The following is a 26,438-nucleotide window of genomic DNA, read 5'->3' as shown; positions in this document are numbered from 1 at the left end:
ACGCTAAACTTTCAGATTTTTAATGATCTCGTTTAGTACAAATATCTCAAAATTTATATTCCGGCACATCATATTATTATATGTAATGAAACAGAGTATAAAATTACCTCAATTATAACATATTAAAAGTTTAAAGTGCCGTATTGGAAAATCGTGAAAATTTCCACCAAATATAAAAATTCAACAACTGGATCTTGCCGGCCACTTCTTTACATTTTTGCAAATATCTTGAAATATTTATGCTACTAAATATACTTATAATATATGTTGAAAAAGGTTATAAATGCCCCTTTATTATGACGAATGTAGAATTATTTAATGCCTTGTTTAAAAATCGTCAAACTTTTGATCAACTGGCGCAAAAAATATAACTTGCTGGACACATTTTTAGTTTTGTGCAAATATTATAAAATTTTTATTCTTTTAAATTATTTTGTCACATGTGGTTAGAAAGTTTGTAGAATTTTCTGTATTATAGCATAAAAAAGTTTATCAAATTATATTGAAAATCGTGAAAATTTCTATCAAATAAAGTTTCTAACAAAAAGCTAATCTATCGCATAATATTATTATATATAGTTTAACAGCTTATAAAACTGCCTAAATTGTGGCGTAAATAAGAATAAATAGTGTTATATTAAAAAATCGAAAAAATTTCATCAAACATGAAAGTTCAATCAAATGATGGTTTAAATACATATAAGTAAAGAAGTGTAGTATACAAAAATATATATGTATGTATACAAAGATGAAATTTCATTAAATCAAGGGTTGTCTACTAATAAAATCTCATAGACTTGGTGGCAAATAAAGAAGTAACATAATTATGGTCAATGACCACCAACCTTTCATCCCTTTTCATCCGAACGACAAAACACAAATGTGTTTCCTGGTAATAGAAAACTGATTTAATATCAGTCGAAATATTAAATAATATTGATAACCATCATGTCGAATTTGATTTTGGGGTAAAATATGATATATGAAGTATACATTATTTAATTTCGATTTTAAAATAGTTCATAGTCTTTTTCAACTGATCTTTCTGGTGGAAAGCCCCCGAGGACAATTATTCCCTTCGCGTTTCCCGAAATCGGCTTAAGAATAGAATTTTTATTTGTGAAATATTACACAGTTTTGACCACAATAATAATAATAATAATAATAATAATGGATGTAAGGAAGGAGACATATTGTGGTTAATCCGGTTACGGCGGGTGTTTACCTGTGGGCGGTTATAATCCGATATTAATGACTTATTCACAGGACGAGAGTGAGCCTGAGACACTATATATATATATATATATATATATATATAATATATCTTATATATAAAAATGGAGCTCTCGATCAAATAGTCCACTAAAACTCGAAAACGGCTCTAAACCGATTGGGCCAGTCTTAGTCTTGAAAATTCGAGCTAATCAGTGTAGGTTGTCGGAAAGGTGATATATTATTTCAAAATCGCGTAGAAAACTTTTACATTTTTAATTTGAAAATTTTTTAAAAAGCGTAATTTGAATAAAACAATGGACGGTGGCTAATACGTCAAATGTCAAACAAACAGTTTTAACAGTTCAATTACTTTTAATGGGATGTTTTACGTGGATATTATTTAATTATGATTAAATTGTAGTAAGTAGTTTTGTTCGTAGTTACATTTATACACAAAACGTCATTAAACAGATCGCAAGTGTTACTAGAAACTCAAATATCAACTTTTTTGAAATGTTAATATGAAAATGCACTTTTTGGAATATTTTTTCTCAAACACGGTGCTCTGAATGATCTCATTTGTATAATTATATACTCATTGGTATTTATAAAACATCTAGGTTATATTATTTTTTTATTTATGTTATTTAAATTCAGAACCTATATTTGGTATGGATCAAATGGACATTTTGTCGAATAACATTTTCCAGTTATAATTTCCCAGAATTATCGAAGAATAGATATAAATATATGAAAGATCCGTGATTAAAAAGGTCCACCACCAATGTGTCAAATCTAGTGAAGTTAAGCATTGTTTAACAAAGATATATGAAAGTAGAGGGAAAAAGATGTAAAACCAGCTATAACCTTGATTCTTATGACTTTGCTATCGGGAGAAAACGATAATTTTTGAAAATCCATAATAAAAGAATTTTCTGCCGTTGATAGTTTTTTAGCATTAGTTAAGTGAAATTATTTTGTAAAACACCTTTAAAATTAAAATAGATATTAAACCTGCTTGCCACTTGATCGTTCCAAGTTACTTCGCCTATAGGGTAAAAAGGTCTAGATAAAAATTTTTGAAATACTGCAAAAAAGCATATTTTTTACAATGATGAAGTTGCAGTTTTTATTTTGCTTATTTTTTATGAATGATGAAGCTGGCGGTTTTACTGAATGTAGTCAGATAATTGGTCGTTTGAAATGTGTTATTTGTGATATGATTGGTTTGCTTTTCATAATATAGTTTATATATGCTCAAAGTCAAATTGGACCTTTGTGCCTCGCCCTGCTCTACATATATATTTTTAATTAAATTTACTTTAATTTATCGAATGTTACTTTAACTTTTCAAAAAGCAGATCAAAGAAGAAATACTTAATTCATTTTCTATCTGTCCTCGCAGAAATTTGAAATTTTTTTATGAGCTCAGTAGCATTATTTACAATTATACACAAAATCCAGAATCCAAAAAGAATCTGAAAAACTTGAAACGTAATCAATAAGTCGAAAAAGCAAAAAAGCCTTGGATTGGTTTATACCATGTTTTCTATATTTAGAAAGTGTATAAAACTTTTAGTTTGATTATATTGACAAAATATAGACAAAAATAATGGGATTTATTTAAGCATTCAAACAACACATCCTTATACACTTAAAGTATTAATATTTTTGATTCTCTAGAAATTGTTTAGAATATACCTCCAAAACAACGTTTGCCGGGTCAGCTAGTAGTATATAATATATATATATATATATATATATATATATATACACCCAAGTCTGTTTTTACACGGAGATTGGTTCCAGAAGAAGCCGTGTAAAAAAAAAACGTGTAAAAAAAGACATTGATCTTATACAAAAATGGGTGATTTGTTCCTAATCTCTAAAACCTATTAAAATTAGTGAAAAACTAGAATTTTCAAGAACAAGAATTCATGTTTATTTTAATAATAATTCCCCTAAATTAGTGCTATTCACATTTGCCTTGACCAGTAAAAACTGTTTGTACGCGCTAAAGGGGAATTCAGTTAAATCTTTAAGCTAGTGTTCGCAAACTATCGATACTATCTGTTAGAATACAAAATTATATATAGAATGCGGACCTGATGAGGATATCTATCTAGGAGTGAACTCCATCATGGTATAAAAGAAAGAAGTTTCAACAAAATCATTCTATTTCGACTGCCTGCCCAAAGGAATAATATACCTTGTATTATTGTATAAATAGAATACTGTTATGTAAATATTATCAAAGTAATAAATTTTATTTTACCATTAACACTATCGATGGTTTCAGACTTTTTTCTTTCATAAATACTATTTTGTGATATGAACATACTTCGCAAAAATTAAATTTGACAAAAAAATTTAAGTACATAAAATTTCAAAGCGTGCTAAATGGAATCAAATCGTGTAAAAAAATTAAAAATATTCAATTTTCAAACCGTGTTATATCAAACCGTGTACAAAAAGACCGTGTAAAAACAGACTTAGGTGTATATATATATATATATATATATATCCATTATCATTTATTTTTTTCTTTGTCCTCAGAAGAAACGGCACCTGGTCCCCCTCGATGACATCATCGCCGCCATCGTCGCCCGGAGGCGAGCCCCATCCTTCCCATTCCCAAGACAACTTCCAAAACTGGAAGTCCCCATCCCCGAGTCCACCTCTGCCACAAACCATAACCGGTTCAACATCCTTAACCCCGCACCCGCACCCCCAGCCGATGCTTCCGGTGCCCCAATTCGGTGGAGCAGGACTCCAAATGGGCCTCGCCGCCCAACTGGCTGCCAGTAGGCAGCAGATGGCGGCCCATTTCGGCTTCGAGGAAAGGATAAATGAGAGGCTGAACGAGTCCTCGAGGGTGAATTACGAGGATGGAAGCGAGGCCAGTTTCGAGGCTGATGATAATAAGAATGTTGGCCATGTTGAGGTCGGTAAAAGGAGGAGCAGTGTGGGCGATTTGGAGGACACGGCTTCTACAGGCTGGAGGAATATTAAGGAGGCCAGGGATTCTGCAGGGGTTGTCCATAGGCCATGGGAGAGTTGTAATAATAGTGCGTAGTGGAATGGTAATAAAAAAATGTATAGTCCTTGAGTGTCAACATGACAAATCTCTGAATAGATTCCCAAAAAAAATATTTAAGAATTCTGTGTTGAAGAAAAGATATTGTTAGTAATTTACCAAGAAATTTTTGGACTTGCTCAAAACGATCCAAGAAGTACCAGACAACCAGAAAAATGCTACTTTTGATTTTAATAACTTCCAAAAGTTCCAAAGCGTGCATGAATTGGCAGCAATGTCTACCAAATTGGTGGAAAATTAATAAGTATCATAGAAAGTCTAAAATTTGAACACATTTTCAGAGAAAATGTTCAAAACTAGTGATGCCCATTGATCACCAAATCAAATTTTGACAAAACTATATTAATAAATAGTAAAAATTGTGTTAAATTTAACAAAAAAAGTGTTAATAAAATGCTAAAAACAGCGATGAATGACTTATGAAGCAAAATTGACAGTCCCTGAATGTGAACATGGTAAATCTCTGAATAGATTCCTAAAAAAGATTTTCAAAAAATCTGAGATATTGTTAGTAATTTATCAATAAATTTTGGGCTTGCTCAAAACTATCCAAGGAGTACCAGACAACCAGGAAAATGCTAATTTAAGTTTTAGGAACTTCCAAAAGTTCAAAAACCTATATCAATTAGCAGCAGCTTCACCAATTTCTACCAAATTGTTGGAAAATTAATGAAGTATCATTGAAAGTCTAAAACTTGAAAACATTTTCATAGAAAATTTTCAAAACTAGTGATGTCCAATAATCGCCAAATCATATTTTGACAAAAAGGATATAAATTTATAAAAAAAGTAGGAGTAAGAATGCACTTACGATTTGAATTATGAATCCAGGAGTTATATATCAGACCCAGAAATGATCAAACTTGCTAAAAATAATCCAAAGAATACCAGAAAACCAGATAAATTGTAATTTCGACTTCCGAGTTTTCTAAATTGTGATAATCAGACAGTAGAGATAATTGGAAACAACTAATTTTTGTCAATTGATAAACTAACACTGGAATTCTAAATTTGATAACTTTTTTTGGAGAAAATGTTCAACATCAGTGATGCAATGTAACCGAAAAAAATATATTTAAATTTGAAAGAAAAAATTACTGGTAAAAATAGTGAAAAATATGAATTATGAAAATCTATGTGCAGATTAAATTTAACTTCGAATTACAAATAATGTTTTTAATCGAAATTTTCTAAAACTCAAAGCTTTACTAATGAGACAGCTTTTTTAGACAAGAATCGCTTTGCAAATAAAATATAATAAATTGAATTATTAATATTAATGATAAATATTGTGGAAAGTTCAGTAACTTTAAATAAACAAAAGAGTGATTATAATAAACAAAATAAATAAATATAAATTAACAAAATAATAGTTATGCAGTGAGTAAAAAACTATATCAACAAATAGTGAAAATTATGTTAAATTTAAAGCAAATTTAACAAAAAGTGTTAATGACAAATGGTTAAAAATAAACAAAAAGCTAAAAACCGCGTTGTATTACTATTATTTAACAAATTGTGAAAAATGATCTCAAAAAACTTCTATGTAAATAATGCAACAAACTTTTCTCAGTGTTAGAAAAATTAACAATCGTTATTATCATTAATATTATCAATATACGTGTACGTAATAAATTTAAGTCTGTATTATAAGTAATTGTAGCACAAAAATATTATTTATAAAAAATATGTGTTCTTTAAAAAAAGCAATACGTAGTTGTTAGTGTTCTATATGATATTGCACAATTTAATAATAAAGAATTCAATTATATATATATATATATATATATATTTAAATGCTTATAAAAAAGTCTCTAAAAATAATAGAATTGATTTATATTGACATTGGTATTAAATATCTGGTTTGTGGACCCTCACCAAATATTTGTTGTCAGTATAAATCAATCAACAAATTATTAAATAAATTTTTCATAATATATATATATATATATATATATATTATATATATATGTATATATATATATATATTTTAATTAAATATATATTATAAAACGCTTGTAATTATGAAAATATTATTTATAAACTTGCTCGTAGTTTTAGCCGAATAAAAAAATAGTAAAAATTATATATATATTATATTATATGAATATAAATATAAATGTCTGTGTATGAACAATTTGAATATATAACAGTTGCAAAATATTAAACATTTGCTGTTTCAATATTATTGTTAATTTATTGATTAAACAACTTTAGATTTTTGTGAAACTTCAAGCAATAACAAAAATTATACCATTACGTAGAAAAGTTTATGTTAAATAAATCCGATAAAGCAAAAATATTCTATCTCAATTCTGGAAAAAGTTACAAGCAAAAAAACGCGCCATTTTTCATATTCGACTCACGAAACTTTTTAGCGACGCGGAAAGATTTTCTATGAAAGTTTGAATTTTAAAAATCTACATATAGATTTTGAACTAAATATTGTGAAGAATTATTTCATCTATTTGAAACGTGCATAAAATAAAATATGTATGCAAATTCTGGAGGTTAAGGACTTAACCAAAACATTGCGTCTATTTTCAAACGACTTGTCAAAGTAGAGAAATTTATTTTAATAACAATATCACTTACTACTTTATAATTCCTTCAACTCCATATATGTTAATATTCCTTACACATCAATTTATAAAACTTCATTTAAAGTACAATTTAAGTTTACTAAAATCACTATCTAACCTCTTAACACAAAATGACTCAAACGCAACCAATAAGCACTGAAAATCTAATACATTCTTTGTTTTTCATATTACTAGACATTTATTGTTTAACTTATCACAAATATAATATATTTAAGTTAAATTTAACGTTTTAAAAGAATTTATCAATTTTTCTAACTAAACAAACACTTAATTAAATTTGACATTAAGCCTCAGCGGACATTTTGAATTTTTTGTTCTGTTTGTTTCAAACTGATGTGAAGTTATCAATTACATGTATACCAATATCGATAATGCGTTAATTATCCGTTAAAATATCGAATTTATTAAATTATAATATTATTTTTAATATTGTAATAAATAAACTTACAGAATAAATATTGTAGGCATAAAATAAAAAAATCTATCGAAATCTTGAAAACTTAATTCAATAGTTTATATATTATTATATAACAATAATATTTATATAATTACAATTATTTATATAACAATATAAATAATTAACACCTGAATAAAAATTTACAAACTTGTTTAATATAGTAACAAATAAATCAAAAGAAAATATATATTAATCAGAATCAATTTCATTGAGTTAAATATGCCTCAAATTATTAAATTCATTTAGGAAGTATACATGAAAAAAATAGCCTCATAATAACGTAAGTATCATGTCAGTATTTAACTCCTAAATATAAATTTATAATTTTTTTTAATATTGTAACAAAGAAACTAGCAGGCAATAATGTTATAATTAATAAATAATTATCTAGATTAAATATGCCTCAAACTTCAATTTAACTGAAAATAGACAATAGAAATAGAAATAGATTTACAAACTTATTTATTATAATAATAAATAAAGTAACAGAAAATATTGAACAGGATTAATTTATCCAGATTAAACATGTCCCAAATAAATATTTAACAATTAAATAATAGTTTACACATACATAGTAAAAAATAGACATACAACAATATAAAACATTTAAATGTGTAAATTATTATTTAACAATTAAATAATAATTATTAAACTAACAAAATAATATAGTGCAGAATTATTTTGATTAAATTAAACATTCAATTTATCTTGAAAAATTAATTTAACATAAAATATACATACAACAATATGAATATTTAACAAAGTAATTAATAATTAATGAATTATTTAATGTCATTTAATTATTTAATATTAGTCTAAAACTTGAATTGAAATATTTATATTGTGTATGGCATTTAGCCATATATATTAATAAAAATAATAATATTAATAATAAATTTTAAATTGCCTCTGGAAGACCTTCTATTTTACACATATTATAATTGGATTTATATATTATTATTTATTTTGGTGTAGAACACCAACACAATTTTTATACTTATATACTTTCTTGATAAACTGGAGCACCCATTAATTCCGGGTAAGATACTCATTTTGGCAAGCTTGATATCAAGCAGTATTAATATCAGACTTTCATTGGCAATTATAGATCTAAAACAAAATATCAAGTGAGAATAGGCTTTCAGGTAATTGCTATAATATATATTGAATCAGTATTGAAAATATATTTGATATAATATTATCAGAAGGAATTTACATCACAGCAGCTAATAGAAAAGTCTTAGTATTTTATCTTATCTAGTCTTAAATATTATTGATTATTTCTATGTATCTTCATCAATAATATTATTATTATCATGGTGGTGGTGTTGGTTAATGAAATCGAGTGTTAATTTCATTTGAAAGCAGAAGGCATCAGAAAAAAGGCCAACAGACGGACTCCAAGATGATCTTTTTTCATCATTCGTTTTGTATTTCGAATATTTTTCATAATAATTACGACGAGTCCGACACAAAAATGAGTAATGATATCAACGGACCACCGAATCTAAAAAAAATAAATTATGTCAGATATATTAATACTCGTATATATACATGTGCATCAGATGTTATAAAAAGTGGTTTCGAATTTACGGTTGAATCATTAACACCCAATTCGGTAGCAATCTTTTTGAAACTAATATTTTAAATTACTATTGATATATATATATATATATATATATATATATATATATATTATTTAAAAAGTCGTTCTGTATAGATCAGAGATATGGAATTTAAGCAAAGTCTTCAAAACTGGAAATTGTGATCAAAAATATAGTACATGCAGAATGTAATATTTACCGACGGCAAATGATTATATATATATATATATATATATATATATATATATATATATATATGATGTATGAAATGCATAAAAGTTGCACAACAAGTTGTCAAGTTGTCAGATTAATTTCCCATATTAATTTGTCACGTCGAAAGCTCATTCCATCTGTAAATATCCACACAAATATATTTATATATATATATATATATATATATATATCTAAAATTAAAATTATTGCTGTTTTTAAGATTTATCGATCTGCCTATATATTTCGATAATAACCTTGTGAAATCATTACAATAATTTAGTATAAAAATGTATTTTAAAATTATTTATATCCAGAATATTTCCATCCAAATTTCATTGAATTTTCAAAGAGTTTTTTTTCCTTGAAACTTTTAAAATTTAAATTTATTAAGATTGACTGACATCTAAATTGCTTAATAAATTTATTAGTAATTGCAATTGCAGATGCAATTATTCCACGAAAAGAACCCACAAGAAGATGAATATGATTCTCTCATAGTTGACCTTATCTTAATGGAAGTCAATATTGATCAATTAAATAAATAATCAATAATTATTATCGATTCGTAATTAAAATTGATTTCAATTAATCAATATCTGGAGAGACGGATAGAGGGAAGGCATATAAAACAATTATATAAAAAGATGTATGTTTATGATGTTTAAATTTTATTATTCTAGCCTGAACCTATATTTAATTTTTCTAAATACTTAAATAATTCTATACTACATTGTATTCATTATTACCTGAGTAAGTGTTTATACGGAACCTTCAATAACAATTTTCCACTATTTGCTCTCCCCTTAATGACCTTCTGAGGTCTACTTTGTTTTTCCCAAAATCCGGAAATACCGGACACAAATTTAAAATAAAGAAAAAAGAATCTGCACAGGATACGCTTTATACGTCCTTTATCTAAATCCGGATAAAGGATTCGAATTCAAAAGGGCACAACAACAGAATCCTTTTCGATTATAAAATTTTGGTGGAAATAAGGCGATTATCGAAATCGGTTTTGCGGTCGCATTAGCAGGAGCGATCGATATTATTATCGATAATCCTTCCTTAGTTGTCCTTTGTCCTTTTTTTGGTATTGTGTAAATATTGTTTATAGGAAAATATGAAGTCTGAGGAGTGAATAAAATTTGTAATAGAGTATATTTGGTATGGTACGTTGAGGGTTATATATTATATACACAGAGTGTCCCAGAACTCGACGTCAAGGCAACGTTGACGATAGCATTGACCGTAGATGTTCAGAAAAAAATCAGAAAAAATATTATATGACGTCATTTAAGGATTATGAGCTTTTAAGTGCAACTAAGAGCTTTATTAAGATTATGACTATGTTTCTGTTAATTTTTATTACTTTTGCTTATTTAAACTTTAAAAGTGTAACCGTGAATAATATTTCTAAGATCATATTCAAAAATTATGATACAATTTCCTCAAGTTACAAGAATCAACCTTGTAAAACTATGAATTTAAAGTTTTAAAACTTGGTCGAATTTGTAAGGCCCTCATTTGAAAAAAAATTACTAAAGTGCATTGGCAAGTTTCATGAAAAGTTGGCACATTTAATCGAGATTCTGAAATTGTAAAATGCTTGATAGTACATAATAAAAAAAATCGAGTAAAAACATAAAAACCTAAAAATGACATGATTTTTGCTAGGGCCAGAACCAAACATTTGAACTGAATGTGAGCAAAAATAGCAACAATAGTGTTTTTTAGGTTTTTATTTTTTTACTCAATTTTTTTAATTATGAACTATCAAGTATTTTACCATTTCAGAATCTTCATTAAATGTGCCAACTTTGGATGAAACTTGCCAACACACTTCAGTACACTTTTTTAAAAAACAATGTCTTTCAAGTCGACATATTTTAAAAATTTTAAATGCATAGTCCAATAAAAGATCTTAATTCTTGAAAACTTGGGGAAATTCAAAATATTCAAAATTCAAATAAATATAATTAATAAGAATTAACCACAATAACCGAAAAACGGTCACAATTTTACCAAAGCTCTACTTGAAAGCTCAAAACTTTCAAACCACATGGAATAATTTTTTTGTACTTTTTTTCACTATAGTTATGATCAATACTAAGATCCCATACGTTGAGTTCTGGGACAGCCAGTATATATACATATATATATATATATATATATATATATATACAAGATTTAGATTTTTTGTTCGACGTTGAGACAAGAGAATTAATCAACATATTTATAATTCTAAAAATCCAAATCAGTTTAAGACTATGTTTTCAGAACATGTCATTAGTTTAAACCATACTTTTAATACAAAAAATCCTATTATTTTACATAAAGAAAAGTATGGTGACCTTAGAAAATTTGCTGAATCTGTTTTTATTTTTTTAAACCCCCTTTGCGTTAATAAACAAAATTCTGCCCTTTTAGTACATGGATCATAATATTATCAATTTTTTTAAAATAATTATTCAAATCTTAGACCTTGTTTTTCAATTTTTTTCCATATTTTCGTATTGTTGATTTGATATATATATATATATATATATATATATATATATATACAATGTACGTGACATGAAAAAACGCTGTACCTATGTTATTATCATTTAGTTCAGGTATCAACAGTCAATGATTTATAAGACTACATACATACATACATACATACATACATACATACAATATATATATATATATATATATATATATACATATATTGTACAAGTATTGTAATACACTGAGCACTTAACATATGGTACAGTCATTCCGTACAATGTAATTTCATTCGAAGCATGATGCATTTTGTTCATTTTATGTGAACACCTCTTTATATATATATATATATATATATATATATATATATATATATATATATATTCATGACTCTATTTTATTTTACATCCAGTATGTCATTTAACAATTCCGAATCACTTCACGAGTACAATCACTCCGCTTGCACACGACAATACACACATGTGTCTACGTCCTAACAACTACGACTACCAGCGCAAGAACTTCAAGCAAAAAGTGGGGAAAGCGTCGTCGAGACTTCCGTCCAGCACCATTGGCGGGAAAATTCCGACCAATCGCGGAGCAGGCGAGACACGCCTCCGGCGGGAATTTCAGTTTTAATCCGGCACTCGAGAAGTCAACACGTTTACAAGTCGCTTGTAATTGAAATAATAATTGATAATTGTAAAAGAAAGTGTTGGTAATTTATTGCAGCCCTTAAAGTTGTGTTGTGACATATATTTAAAAATTGGAGGAGTCCTCAAAGGAATTGTTACTATAATAAATACTTTTGACATCATTATTTTTGCGAGTAAGGCTGTCAAGAATTATTATATTTTCTCTGCTCTACCTCCAAATTTTGCATGCGCAACAATATGGAAACTTTAAACATTTAAAAATTTTACAATAGTGCTGTGACAATGACGTCAAACAATTTTTTTCATGTGTTAGTGAATTTAAAAAAAGTGCTCAGAAAAAGTTTGTAAATTCGTCATGAGGCAGTCTAATATCTTGTTCAGCAATTAAGCCAAATTTGTTTTGAAAATTAATTGAAACCTGGAACATTAGAAACCAGGATCATTGTTAAACAAATTAAATGTATAATTGCAAAGAAATTATAATTTATATACAAAAAAAAGAAAAACGGACATATCTATTACCCGATGCCATTCTGCAACATATATGTCAATCTGTCAATAAGGGTCAGACGCCATTATCTGACAAGTGTCATACACGTACAAAAGTATGAAAGATCAACAAGCTATAAACTTTGTCTATAAAGTATTTGAAATAAATACTAAAAAAAACAAAAATTTTAAAATAGACTATCCACAATAACACCAAATTTGCACAAATTTGTTCTAAATTAGTATTGACATAAACCTTGACACATGTCAATCGAGTTAATATCATAATACTTTAAATATAATTATAAAAATCATGATTCTAAAAATATACTATATTATGATTAATTAAATTAATCAAATATAAAAGTTATTATCATTAACTAAAATGGTGTCAGTGTCAATAAGTGACACCTAGTATGCCATACATGTTTCAATAGTGTCAGTTAATTGATACAATTTCTAAAATATATATTAATATCAATAATTGTATTATCAATATGTCAGTAGAATTAAATAATTAATCAAAATAAAAACTAATTATCAATAATGTAATGAAATTCAATGTCAATACATGACACATCCTATGTCATACATGCCAGAAAGTGTCAATATGTCAGACGAATGTGGTGACATCGCAAAAACAAAATTTAGCCCGAAAGTTTGTGTGAAAAAGTGATTCAAAATAAAACTTTTTAGTGTATTGGTGATGAAATAATATTAAATTATTTATAAAATAAATATTTTCAATTTTTTTTTCGATTAAATATTAAAAAATTATCATGTACTTCATATAAAATTTTACAATTAAGTGAAAAATATGAGGACAATATCGTTTGCCGTCGGAAGTTTATGGTGCTAAATCCATCAATATGTCATGACACAATTCTAATTTTGACTAAAAAAATATGACTTCAAGTTACCTACTCACATGACACAAGATGTTCTCCATCTTCTGAAATGGAGGCGCCCCTCGACATGTCCTCAAGGGCCCTCCCGGGTCCCCTCTTATCCCAAGGGGTCCCTCCGGCGCCTCCGCTGCCAACTCTCAGTTTCACCCTGGACCAAGTGTCCTCGGTCTGCGAGACTCTGGAGGAATCCGGCGACATCGAGAGATTGGCCAGGTTCCTGTGGTCTTTGCCGGTGGCCCATCCGAATATTCTGGAGTTGGACAGGTCGGAGGCTGTCTTGAGGGCCAGGGCCATCGTGGCCTTTCACAGTGGACACTTTAGGGAGTTGTATGCGATTCTAGAGAGGCATAAATTCACTAGGGACTCCCATGGAAAGCTGCAGGCGATGTGGCTGGAGGCTCACTATCAGGTAGAATATATTTACCTATATGTAAGAAGAAATATTATTACTATGTTCATAATATTAAATAAGTAAACAGAAATTCTATTAAATTATAAGAAATAAAATTATTATATTGTTAGATTAACTTATCCCTTTATGATTAGATTAAGGGGGTATTCTAGTGTAGAAATTCATATTTTCAAAGTTCAACTATCTAAGAATATGGGTACGAGAAGGTTTTTGAAAATTTGAATTATTTTCGGAGATATAGGCATTTTACTGACTCGGTCCCCATACTGGTTTGGCTTCAGGCAAAACTTTAAATGCGTTTTTCTCAGAACAGACTTTTTCATTACTGTTAACACGATTTCTCGAGTTTTAATCGACCGATTCACTTGAAATGTTCAGAAAGTCTTGTTTATGGACCTATCTATAGCCCGAACTAGGATTATCCCCAAATTCCAATTTTTACTATTTTTAAAAATTCGAGAAACTCAAAAAAAAACAGTAAAAAACACTTTTTTTTTCAACAGTCGCCAAATTGTGAAAAAAAATTTTTACTCATCGCTAGCTCGGGCGATTGCGACATCATTGTAGATTAATCTACATAATCATTTTATTTTCTGCATTTCCCACGGCTAGGAGGGCTGAATCATGTCAAGACTGAGGTGCCAATTTTTTGACATCACCCACTACATTATTTTTTAATTTTGTTTTGTATTTCAATTTAATAAAGACATTCATTGCTTTCTTTTACGACACTTTAAAAATGACCTAAAATTCATCGCTGTACACTAGAATACCCCATTAAGTCATTGAAACCTACAAAAACGTATAAATTATAAAAAATCGTACTTACATTACATATGCATTACGTACATACATATATTATAATTTTAAAATAAAAATTTAGTAAGAAAAGTTATAAAATTCTGAATATTATGTAAAATACTAAAATAATCATTGCTGTTTAAAAAAACTGTTAATCATCTAATCAAATATTTTTATGAAATTTGTTTTCATAATCTCTCATACCAGACACCCCTGTCTGACTGAGATATGAAAATAATATATATAAAACTTAAACTTCTCCTTCGGGAGGTTAATAAATAATAATAAAAAAAATATTAAAAGTTTACAGTTTATTGCGCTGCCTGACTGAAATATGAAAATAATATATTAATAAATAATAATAAAGAAAAATATTAAAGTTTACCGTTTTTTAAAAATTTCTACCAGATTCAAAACTTAAATTTTCTTAAATATAAGTTGTGATTTTTTTAAATCAACGTAAATACCTAAAAATTATTATTATTATAAATAAGTTGAGATCTCATAAATTTCTGTAACTTATGGTAAAATTCAATTTATTGCAATTTAGAAAAAAATTAAAACTGTAATTATTAGTTTTAGTTTGAAGTTTCCATGTTTGAAGTTTCCATGTTTGAAGTTTCTTCTTTTCTACCCAGGAAGCAGAAAAATTAAGAGGTCGCCCTTTGGGTCCAGTCGATAAATACAGGATCCGAAAAAAGTTTCCTCTTCCTTATTCAATCAGCGAAGGTGAACCAAAGTCGCATTGTTTTTAAGGAAAGAACGAGGAACCTTTTGAGAGAATGGTAAGGATACAATTATATATTATATAATTGATTTTTATTTGATTTTTTTGTTTTATTTTCAAGGTACCTCCAGGACCCCTACCCGAACCCTACGAAAAAACGAGAGCTGGCCCAGGCGACCGGATTGACTCCGACCCAAGTCGGAAATTGGTTCAAAAATCGGAGGCAGAGGGACAGGGCGGCCGCTGCCAAAAATAGGTAAATTTATAAAAAATAATTATGTACGACTATTTATTTTTGGTGCCGTTTTTAAATTCGTGTATCTAAACACCTCAAAATGCCTCAAAATCAAATTCGACATGATAAAAATGTTACTGGACAATATTTTCAACATTTCGACTGATATTAAATCGGTTTTTGTTTACCAGGAAACACATTTGTGTTTGTCGTTCGGATGAAGAAAGGGATGAAAGGGTTGGTGGTGCATTGACCATAATTATGTTACTTCTTTATTTGCACAACAAGTCCAAGAGATTTTATTAGTACAACCCTTGATTTAATGAAATTTCATCTTTATGTATATACATATATATTCTGTATACTATACTTCTTTTACTTACGCCATTTGATTGAACTTTTATGTTTTTTTATTTCATTAAGTAATTACAACTGTCTATAAATATGACATCTAGTAATTTTTTTAATAGAAAGAGCATATCAGGCCGCCCAGTGGTGGTCCTAACATTATGTTAAAGAACTTTTATGTTTGATGAAAATTTTTGCGATTTTTTAATAAGGCACTATAATAATATAATGTGACAAAAATAATATTAGGTTGTCAAATATCTCCCTTCCGCTTTTTTGCACTTGGTTTATAATACAAAAAGGCGGAAGGGAGATATTTGACAACCTAATATATTGGGACAAAATAAAAATATTGAGATATTTACATAAAACTAAAAAAATGTCCGGCAGGTTATGATTCCTTGGTGTTGTATAAGTTGGACTATTTGATTGAATTTTTGTATTTGAGGAAATTTTTAAGGATTCTTCAATTTGAAACTATATTTTTATATTAATGGCATAATTTAGAATAAAAATAAATATAAATATAATACAAATTTTGAGATATTTGAGTCAAACTCAAAAATCGCTGTTAGAAATATACGCTTACTTTAATATATATATATATATATATATATATATATATATATATATAAATTATATAAATTATAGCAATTTTCGACTCCCCACGACATTTTCAAAGTTTGATTAAATCCTTTGTGTTTTTTAATAAGTTGATATTTCTGATACTACAGTAAGTTGGAAAACTGTATAAGTTTTCTAAACATATACTGTAATATATTATGATAAAATACAAATTTTAAGATATTTGCACCATTCGAATTTAAACGTTGTTTGTTTATTGTTTATAGTTTAAATATTATATTTTTTATAATTATAATGCACACATAAGATTCATTTATTAAATTGGTTGGATGTCTATATAATTTTTTTCTAAATTTCAAGTGTAAATAAAAAAGTGTCAAAGTTTTATCGTTAGTCGCAGTCAAAACAGCTTAAATCGTTCATAAACCCGTGACAGAATTAAATAATAAAAACCTAAACCCAAATAGAGAATTCAATGGACTCGTATACAATTTCATCGGATTAAATTTGTCGATTCATCAATAACAAAATATAATGGACAGGAAAAAAAAACTCTGGTGAGATGGTAAAGAAAAGATTCAAGATGTTCTTTTCCTCCAACCCTCAGTGTACATTATACCATCATCATCATCCATCATTTTACACAATTAATTCATCCAACGTGTTAATTACAACAATTATTAATTGTCGCTAAAGTGGCCCCATTTAAGTCTTTCTAACTATAAGTGCATCTAACAATCCATTACCATTACCATTATTATTATTACCATTGTTGTGTACATTGTTACTTTGTGCAAAAGTGCAAACGGATATTGCAAATGCTGCAAAAATTTCTGCAAAGTCATCAAATTGACGCCAGACGAGCCACTTTTGCAGCCGAACAATTTATTCGAATGATTTTGTGGAAAAAATGAAAAAATAAAAAGACAATGGATAAAAGCATGAATATTTTAGAGAAAATAAATAGATGTCCTAAGCATAATAACAATATTGAAGTAAGCGTATATTAGGTATATAAGTTTATAAATGTCCCTATATATATATATATATATATATATATATATATATATATATATATATTGAAATATGTGAGTTTGGTGTTGATATATATTTTGATGAGTTATTTAGAATCGGGCAGTAACACCAAGTTAAAATTTGGCTTAATTTGGATAAATAAAGTATTTCAAAACTACTTTAGTTTTTTTACTTGGTGTTACTGCCCGATTCTAAATAACTCATCAAAATATATATATATATATATAATATATATATTATATATATATATATAGACTTTTATACGAGTTTCTATTATTGGTAGAGATTATTGCCGCCCTATTTGGTACCGAATTTGTTGGAAGGGCCCCTTTTCCCAGGGCGGACACATTATCGCAGTTAGGGGCCACCGACGACTTTTTACAATTGACTAAGCCCATGCCATATGCCATATTTGTAAATACGCACACAATAAAATATATATCCCATATACATATAGCATCTACTACCCATATTAAAAAAATATTCAAATCTATAAAATTCCTGACATATATTTGTATGATAATTTTAAAATTTTGGAGAATTATTCCATTTATTATATTATTCCTAGTCCCTCCCTGTGCCCCCATACGGGTTCTTAGAATATTATTGAATCTCATTTTCTTTTTTCTTTTGAGTTTATTATTTTTATTTTTGATTCGGTGAAGAGTTTCGTTTACATCTGTCATATTGGCGCCGGATTAAAATCTTTAGCTCTCCGAGTATTATTTTGTCAGTCGATACGATCCGATTTCCTTCAAGTCCCTTCAAGTCCTTTTTTAGTTTTGATCAAGATTGGAGGTTGAAAATATATTTAACACTCGCAGCAAACATTTATTTAGACCTCATTCCTGAAAAACTTCTTCTGTCGGGTACTTCAACATTCAATTTTCTGGTAAGTCGTTCATCATCAGAGCCATTTTTTTATTTTACCACTTGTTTCTCAATATGGTTCTAAAGACAGTAGATTTCTTTCTTTCCAATTCCTAGCAATATTTTTAAATTCAATTCTATTTCATCGTCCAGTACCAACCTAGAGGAAGTTTATGTTGATCATCCCTAGAGTCCACACCTCTGATCTGTACGGAGTCATAATCTAATTTTTCCATTTGCTTATCAGTATAGATCTCTAAACAAATTAAGCATTCCTACATTTTGATATAATTTATCAAAGTCCTTTTCCAGATTGAGGTTGACCAGCATCCTCTTTTCCTTATCATATGCGAAAATTCTTACCTAGAAAGATTTTATCTTTTTTATACCACATTTTGAATACTCTTCTGGTGACTTTGCATAGAGTCCATGTCTCTGATCTGTATAGAGATAAACTCCAAATCTTATGTTTTTTTGGCAAAACGTGAACTTTTGGATATAAAATATAAAAGACTTTAAAATTTGTTATATATGTTCCTAGTAGGCCTACGAATGGAAAAATCAACCAACAATAACAATCGACAAAAATCGATAATAAAAATTATATCCTTTATTTTGTACCCTTTTTATTTAATTTTATGTTATTGTTCATTATTGTTACTAGATGGTAAATTAATTAGCAAATACGTATAGTAATCGACGTCAAAATTTCAAGCTTTCATGCCTAATAGTTTGAAATTTCTTATTATTTATTTAGTCTTTTATTTACACATATCCTGAAGTTTTTCCAACTTGCCTTAAGACCAACTGCCACTTACACCTAGTTAAAACCTGTAATTTTTAAAAACTTCAGCAAATCCATTATACTTGGCATAAATAAAGAAAAAGCTGGTGCTTTACAAACAAAACTATTTGTTATTAAATACTAAGTCCCTTTCTAATCTACAAAATAAATCCAAAAGCTACAACTTCCATCCCTCTATACCTTCATCCCTTGACAATTTGTCAAATATTCCCACCGATGTCGACCAATGACAACATCCAAAATGCGATTATATTTTACTTCCCGAAAATATGCTCGTTATTCCCATTTGACGAAATTTAATTACTGCAACGACGACTTGCCAATAGGGCGAAAAAACTATAAGGGTGCAACTATAAGGGATGTGTGATTTTTGACTTTGCGATGGCGCATAGTTATTGGAAATAGTAATAATTTGATTTTTGACTTGAGAAAGGAAAATTTTGTGCTTTTGCCATAGAGGAAAAAATATGTTTGTGCTATAATATTTATAATTTTATCATTTGTATTAAAATCCTTTAAATTTTCATTTATTTTTCAATACATTGATTTTGTTTGTTCACTTTTCAATCAAGATCAGATATTTTGAAGATGAAACGTATATAGTTCCAAAACGTTGACAATAAATAAATGATATTTTTTAACTTCCCGTAGGGTAAGTTATTGTAATGGGCCGAAAATCGGAATTGAAAATTTTTACATTTCTCGACGTTTTGAAGGTTTCTGAACGTTTTGGCATACCTCAGAAAAAATGGATGTGTGTGTGTGTGTGTGTGTATGTATGTGTGGATACAAATTTCCAGTCACGGATCAACCGATTTGAATGGTTCAAAAAACATTCGATTCCTAGTGATTGGGAAAAGAGCTGATTAGTTTTTGGCAAAGGCAGGTCCAGCCGTTTCGAAGATACGGAGCAAAGAGTGCAGAAAATAGAAATCGAATTTTTGAGCGAACGGAGTATCCGATTTGAATGATCTAAAAAACATTCAATTAGTAATGATTGGGAGAAGTGTTTATTACTTTTTGGCAAAGGCAGGCCCAGCCATTTCGAAGATACGGAGCTAAATATGTAAAAAATGGCAGTTTTTGAGAGAACTAAGCGTCCGATTTAAATGATTCAAAGAACTTTCCGCTAGTCTTAACAAAATAATTGATTTTGAAAAAAAAAATTGTGTTCCAATTTTTTTTTTTTTTTTTTTTTTTTTTAGTATTTTGTATATCGAAAATATTTCAGATTTTATTTTTAATTCTGACTATAGTTCTAATATACTTTACAAATAATTTCAACTCTGCAATTCGGTTTATATAATTCTTATAAATATTACACAATGTTACAATATTTATAATAATCTATTTGAAAACATTCAGTATTCTTCGAACATTTCGTTACGGTGCGGGAAGTTCCAGCAATTTGCCTCAAGGCACGATGCCATAATTGCCTCAAGACAGAATTCCACTTACAGCTAGTTAGGGGTTTTTATCACCATTGAATTCCTTGTCTAATACTCAACAAAACAATATAAATGTGTAAGAAAAATATTTATACTTTTATACTTTTGCATTTGGGTATTTATTTTAACCACCGATATACTTAGGGTATAGCAAATGTCTACTGTATATTTATTTATATTATATATATATATATATATATATATATATATATCGTTTGTATATTAATCCGTCTGTTACAATGTGAATAAATATTTTTATAAGAAGTTTTGAAAAGGCCATTGTCATATTATGAGCAGTAGATTTTATAATGATACAAAAATAACAAATAACCATCAGATCAGAAATATATATATATATTTATATATATATATATATATATATATATATATATATACATATGTATATATACAAATATACATTTATATTTCTGAAGTGATTCGAACAATGGGGCAGATGCATCAACAGTCTATTATGAGCTTTTCAAGCTTTCAACAAACATTTCAATTTGTATATATATATATATATATATTTATATATATATATATATATATATATATATATATACAATTTCTAAACAAGTTCATTTTGCTTCCAAATAAGCACTTTCGTTTGAAAAATCCCTTTTCTCAAAACTATTATCAAATTATTGTTGTAAAGTTATTTAATTTTGTTATGCATATTCAGCTGAAGATAATTTTTTTATAAAATATATTTTATTTATATATTTTTATAATATGTTAAAAATGTATTGTTTTTATTATACTTCAAAACCGAACGTGCATGTTTCACAATCGTCGCAAACAATAGATCAATAATTTAATTAAAAAAAATATTAATTCCCGAAGCAATAAAAAAATATTCTATGTATCATTATTACCTTAATATTTGCCAATAATAATAATAAATGTTATTATATATTATATTACAAAATTGTGATAAAATGTTAAAACTGTATAAAGAAAAAGCCAAAGTCCCAGTGCAGTGTTTTTAACCTGAAACAACGCGTCTCTCCAGGTTGCGGTTCAAATAGGCAAAATTTGGCCTGGAAAATTTACGTATAGCAATTTGGCATTTTATGAATGATATTTTTTATGATGTTATGTGCTTAAACAGTTTTATATATACGAGTCAAATGAATTATAGTAATTATAATTTTTCAATTATTATTATGGAGACCGGGACAGTCCCGAATTTCTACTTTGTGTCCAGTGTTTTCTTTAAAGCAAAATTTATCCCAAATTTAGATTTTTTGAAAATGGGGTTTTCGAAAAATATGTTTTTCATACTATTTCCATACAAATCTTTGATTGAATTGCGCTCTATCTAAAAGACAATATTAAGAGCTGAAACTTTTACAGAATTGTTATTTATCAATTTGAAATCATTTGAGCCCTTGGGAGCAAGGAAATTCGAAAATGTCCATATTAAGGACCACCCTAATATATATATATATATATATATATATATATATTATAAATTCCTTTATTATTCCTATATCCTTTATCCCATAATCCGATATTATTTGTGGCCACGATCCGTCCGGCCGCCGTTCGAAAAAAATGCCCTCAGTCCCGGAATCCGTTTCAAGAAAAAAAATCTGTTGAAAAAGTATTTAGTATTTATTTATTATTATTATCGTGACAACAATGGGAATGTGTAAAGTACGACCAAGGGGGCCACATTAACCGCACATTATCCTCGGGCGTTCGGTTACAGTTCGAGGATTAGGAGATATTATCTCGGCATTAGATTTGAAAAGAATGGAAAACGAGAGGATGCAGATGAATCAGATGAATCAGATGAATGAGATGAATGAGACGGATTTTGTCACCTACAGATATTTAACACGCATTTATGCAGATTGATAGGTGGATTTTTGAAAAAGTATCTAGCAACGATGGACATGGAAACATGGTAAAGGACATATGAGACACAGTAATAAAGAATATTATGATTACTATATGCACAACTGTTAAAGTATATAATAAAAATTAAACAAACAAAATTTTCAGTTATAATAGTTTTCTATTCGTAAATTTACCAGGCCCGTGTCTTACCAAATTTCACCGCAACCCGGGACGACGCGTCGCTTTAGGTCAAAAACACAACGTTGGGACTTTTTCGAGTTTTTGAAACTCAAACAACAATTGTACACATAGTGTTAATTTTATATATATTAGAGTGATCCTTAATATGAACATTTTCGAATTTCCTTGCTCCCAGGAGCTTAAATGTTCCAAATAGTAAAAAACTAGCTGTAAGTGGAATTCTGTCTTAAGGCAATTAAGGCATCGTGCCTTAAGGCAAATGCTGGGAACTTCCCGTACCAAAATATTATTTTTTTTTAAAACACATTAACATTTTTGAAAAAAAAATTACTTTAAAAGAATAAGATTTTGAGAAAACTATAAAATTGGACAAAAAATAACTTTTTTTGAAAAAAAAAAAAATAAAAAAAACATCTTTTTTTAATTTTTTTTTTGAAAAAAAATTTTTTTTCTTTATTTTGACAATTTTTTTTCAAAGCAATCGTACTGCTTTAACTGCATAGGAACAAAATATAAAGCGCGTAAAGCGCCGCGTCGCTGTCTAACGCATAGCATTGGTACGGAACCCATAGAAATGTTAACAAAATGTATACTTATTGTTAAAATCTCTATAAAATATCTGATAATTTGATGTGCATATGTCTAATGATCATTTTTGACCGCCAAATGGCTCATTTTTTACTTTTTCCTCCATATCTCCGAAACCGCTAGACCTACCTTCATGAGAATTTTATCGATTCTTTATCTTGTCAATATAGTGAAATGTTTTTTGAATTATTCAAATCGGACGCTCCGTTCTCTAAAAAACTGAGTTACCGTTTTCGGCACTTTTTGCCCCGTATCTTTGGAACGGCTAGACTGCCTTCGCCAATACTAATCAGCACGTGTCCTTATCAATACGAATCGATTGTTTTTGAATTATTCAAATCGGTTGATCCGTGTTCTCGAAATCGTCGACGAAAATTTGTATCCGCACATACATACACACACACACACGCACACACACACACACATATATCCATTTTTTCTAAGGTATGCCAAAATGTTCAGAAACCTCTGAAACGTAAAGATATATAAAAATTTTCATTTTCGATTTTTTTGCGATTACTATAACTTACCCTACGGGAAGTTAAAAACTCTGAAAGTTTTAACTTCCTAATATTAACTTTTAAGATAGTCCGCACTCCAACTAAAGTTTCTATTGGAAATAACATGGGTAAAATTCCATTTACAATACCATTATTTAGGTAATTTTATAAACTCTCATGTATGATAATGTAATTCCCTATAATATAAATTTCGAGATATTTGCTTAAAAATAGAAAAGTGTCCGGAAAGTTATAGTTAAATAAAATATGAATTGAAGCACTGATTGAATTTTGATGGAAATTTCGTGATATTTCATTATGGCACAAATATATTTTATTAATACCATAGGATAGATAATTTTATAAGCTTCTTAGCTATATATAATAATATTATATGACAGAATATGAATTTTGAGATATTTACACAGAACCAAAAAAGTGTACAGACTTTCGACATGAATTGAATCATCTGATTGAATTTTAATATTTGATAGAAATTTTTGCAATTTTTTATAATGACACCTATTACTTCTATTTATACTATAGTTTAGGTTATTTTATAAGCTTTTCAACTATATACAATAATATTATGTGGTTGAATATAAATTTGAAGATATTTGCACAAGACTAAAAAAGGGTTCGGCAAGTTCGCTGTTTGCAGGAACATGAATTCCTTATATAGAAACAAGACCTTAATATGTTTTCAAATTTCCTTGCTACCACAAGCTCAAATACTTCCAATTGATAAAAAAAATCTCTGAAAGTTTCAAGTTTTAGTATTAATACAAGATAGTCCGCACTTCAATCAAAGTTTCTATGGAAATAACATAGGTAAAATTTCATTTGTTTTATAACTTAGCGACAAGTGTATGAAAATTTGAGAATAACATTGAATTGCTTATTATAAAAAATTTACAACAAAAATTTTAAAATATTTCATAATTAAAATCTCAAAGGACTATCTCAAAGTTAATATTAAGAGCTAAAACTTTCAGAAAACATTCATATTAAGAGTGGTCCTTAATATGGACATTTTCGAATTTCCTTGCTCCCAAGGACTCAAATGATTCCAAATTGATAACAAACAATCCTCTGAAAGTTTTAGTTCTTAATATTGTCTTTTAGATAGAGCGCAATTTAATCAAAGTTTTGTATGGTGCGTGTGTGTGTGGATTTTAAACAAGATTTTATAAATATTCACAAAAGCTTTCTCATTAAACAAGTCGATTTTGAATAAATCTTATTTCCCAAAGACCTGTTCTTTACCAATTTTTTTTCATCTTGGTTAGCAATGCTTTAGTATTTATTATTGCCAAAAGGTGTTTTCAGTCCGTAAAATAGGTGAGAGAATGAATGAGAGTGAGAGAATTAAGTGCATTGTGTGCGCAGAAGGAAATTGATTTTAACACCGAGATAGAATCGGATTATCTTCTCTTAGATAATAGATAATCGCACATTGTTTGCACTCACCTCCGAGATACCAAAAAGATAACATTTCGCGAAAATAGACGAACGAACGTACTACACACACTTTGATGTTCAATGCTCATCTCGATCAGCTTGATGTCAAGCGGTAGTGATAACATATTACTCGAAAAATAGTAAATGCCACTTACTACTAGTTTATAAATGTTAGAATAAAATACCTAAATTCATTATATATGTATATAGTAACATTTAAATTCTCGTTAATATTTTAACTCTAATGTTCCAAACTGCTGCGACTCCCCCACAGCCCCATTCTGAAAATCTCTCGTTGGAAAATAACAATGTGAATTGATTATTAACTCCTTGTCAAAGGGTGTACAATTTCTCCCTTGTAAATGTATGCATTTTGCGAGGATGAAAAATTACTGAGTCCGAATTAAGTACAGTAGAATCCGCTTAGTATGACATCGAAGGGACGCCGAAATCTCGTCATACTAACCGATCGTCATTAAAAGCGTACGGAAGAAAAACTTTTTAATATCCAAATATGTTACATGTTTCAGTAATTTAAAAGAAAAGCCTATACAAACGTTTTAATCAAAAATAAAAATGACACATTAAAATTTAATATAAAATAAAATTGACATAGGGTAGGGCGGGGGCACAACGGTCCAATTTGACGTACGGTAATTATACTGTCTAAACTCAATGAACAACACATAACATACATCAAAGAAGCATCTATCGAACTATTTCAGAAAAACTTACATACATACGTACACTAATTCCTAATTGTATAAATATTATATTTTTTACTATTTTTAAACATTTGGTATCTGACCCATTTTACTTTCACATACGGGGTAAAGTGGAAC

General features: G+C 28.3%; 1 protein-coding gene and 1 pseudogene across 1 annotated transcript in view; both read left to right on the top strand.

The window, feature by feature from the left end:
* LOC113372278 (ATPase WRNIP1-like) overlaps window positions 1–26,438 on the top strand; it is a 75,364-nt gene that overhangs the window by 47,057 nt on the left and 1,869 nt on the right. The gene's annotated exons all lie outside the window — the stretch shown is intronic.
* LOC113372280 lies at window positions 13,783–15,932 on the top strand (annotated as a pseudogene).

The sequence above is a fragment of the Ctenocephalides felis genome, unplaced genomic scaffold, assembly GCF_003426905.1.
Source record: "Ctenocephalides felis isolate EL2017-DRISC unplaced genomic scaffold, ASM342690v1 CF-g0.4_SCAFFOLD_01604, whole genome shotgun sequence".
In the NCBI taxonomy this organism is placed as follows: domain Eukaryota; kingdom Metazoa; phylum Arthropoda; class Insecta; order Siphonaptera; family Pulicidae; genus Ctenocephalides; species Ctenocephalides felis.
The sequence above is the reverse complement of the archived record's forward strand: the minus strand, read 5'-3'. Positions and strand labels throughout refer to the sequence as shown.